Here is a 2,590-nt window from a genome sequence, read left to right as displayed (position 1 = left end):
TGTAGTCTCAATTAGCTGTGAATCAGAATAGTTTCGCCGCAACCTATAGGCCGCAGACGGACCCCACACCACCAGCCGCTTCTGATATAAGTTTTATTACTGTTTTGGGTATGGGGTTAATTTAAGGGGCTTAAGGTAGGGGGTTTGAGGTTGAGTGTTTTAGGGTAAGGGCTTAAGTTGAGAGTTTAGGTTAAGGGGGGGCTTAGGATATAGGGGTTTTAGGGTAGGGTGTTTAGGCACTTACTTTAGCGGCGAAGTGGCTAGCGGTGGGGTGAGTCGCGGCGAAACAGCCGTGACTAAATGTCCTAGAATGTTTTGACAATAGTGTGGTGGAGAACAGAGACACAAACTAACATCCCTAGTGAGGGACATTAATGCAGCCGCCTTTACATACTGTATGTCATAATGGGAAAGAGCAGTGTAATAAGCGCTGATGCGGTGACTGAAAAATGACACAAAATAAGTGACAGTATTATATACAATATGCTTTACATTTAAAGTGAGGGCTGCCTAGGTAAAAGGTTAACACAAACCAGTGCAAATGATACAAAAAAAGGGGGAGAACCGGCGCCTCTAAAATATAAAATCTGACCAAATATAAAGTCCAACAAGAATGAAGAGGAGTCCTGGGAGGAATCTTCAACGAAGTCTCAATCGGGACAGACAAACATATAAGACAAAGATAAAAAAAAGACAAAAGAAAAAAGATCATAGTGTAACTTACAAAACAAACAAAAAGCACTGAAAAGATTGATAAAAGGATTATTACAAATTTAATAAAATGTAAAATAAATGAAACAACATACACATGTATGTGGGCTAGAGACACTAGTAAAGCTGTAACATCCGGTAGGGGTAAAATTGGAAACCTACTTACAGCAATGCTGAAAAGTAAAAGCCCGTAGAGCAACTTGTCTGTAAATTCAGACCAAATCCTTGGCAAAGGTGGAAACTGCAGCCTTCAGGGATCCACACCGCTGGAACAGCCGCTGCTAATCCACACACAGACTTTGGAGTGAGTGGGATGTATTGCAGAGGGGAACCGGAGCTGCACGCTGTGGAGGGATCACCTGGCACCAAGCACACAGACCATCAGGTTGCGCGATGTGTGGGTGACATCACACCTCAGCGCGAGAGCAGGGGGAGCACCCAGGAAGGCAGAAAAGCTCAGAGGAGCTGAGGCAAAGTCTGAGAGGACAGTGCACACACGGGGGGAGGGGGGGTGGGATGATACAAATCTCAGCCAGATTTGGGTGTTTTTTTATCTGGCTGAGATTTGTATCATCCCCCCTCCCCCCCCCCCCCCCCGTGTGCGCACTGTCCTCTGAGACTTTGCCTCAGCTCCTCTGAGCTTTTCTGCCTTCATGGGTGCTCCCCCTGCTCTCGCGCTGAGGTGTGACGACACCCACACATCGCGCAACCTGATGGTCTGTGTGCTTGGTGCCAGGTGATCCCTCCACAGTGTGCAGCTCCGGTTCCCCTCTGCGATACATCCCACTCACTCCAAAGTCTGTGTGTGGTTTAGCAGCGGCTGTTCCAGCGGTGTGGATCCCTGAAGGCTGCAGTTTCCACCTTTGCAGAGGATTTGGTCTGAATTTAAAGACAAGTTGCTCTACGGGCTTTTACTTTTCAGCATTGCTGTAAGTAGGTTTCCAATTTTACCCCTACCGGATGGTACAACTTTACTAGTGTCTCTAGCCCACATACATGTGTATGTTGTTTCATTTATTTTACATTGTATTACATTTGTAATAATCCTTTTATCAATCTTTTCAGTGCTTTTTGTTTGTTTTGTAAGTTACACTATGATCTTTTTTCTTTTGTCTTTTTTTTATCTTTGTCTTATATGTTTGTCTGTCCCGATTGAGACTTCGTTGAAGATTCCTCCCAGGACTCCTCTTCATTCTTGTTGGACTTTATATTTGGTCAGATTTTATATTTTAGAGACGCCGGTTCTCCCCCTTTTTTTATACTGTATGTCATGTTCCTTTTAGAGAGCAGCAAGTAGGGCAGCCGACAGGGGGGACATGTATCCCGGCCTGGTGGCTGCGGGGGGTATCCCGGCTTGGTGGCTGCGGGGGGTCCGGCGGCACAAGTTAGCCCCGACTTCTAGCCAGGCCCGGCTGCCGGTCGCCACCGGGCCTCGGCTGTACATCAGCTGCAGGCCTCTTCCTTACTCTGTGTCCTACGCCGAGCTTCCAACGCTAGCAGCACGCGATGGGCCTCTGACATCAGCACGCCAGAAGTAAGTTGGTCCTCAGCTTCCAGTGCTTGTTGACTTTAGAAGTTCGTTGTGGGACAGTGAGCAAGAGGCCTGCAGCTAATTGAGAGGTCAGGGCCAACTTGCAGACCTGACCATCCCCAAGGTAAGTCTGTTTTTTTTTTTATATGTATTGGGATGGGGGTCTTTTTTTTTACATTAGGGGGAGTGGGGGTCTTTTAATATGTATTGGGGGGGTTAATTATTATTGGGAGGTGGGGGATTTTGGTTTGTTTTTTTGTGGGGAGTATTGAGTGAGATTGGGGTAATTGACGGAAGGAGGGGGGCATGATTGAGGAAAAGAGGGAGTAAGAGTGAGACGCAGGGGAG

This window comes from Ascaphus truei, chromosome 15, assembly GCF_040206685.1.
Source record: "Ascaphus truei isolate aAscTru1 chromosome 15, aAscTru1.hap1, whole genome shotgun sequence".
Lineage (NCBI taxonomy): Eukaryota > Metazoa > Chordata > Amphibia > Anura > Ascaphidae > Ascaphus > Ascaphus truei.
Note: the sequence above shows the minus strand (reverse complement) of the source record.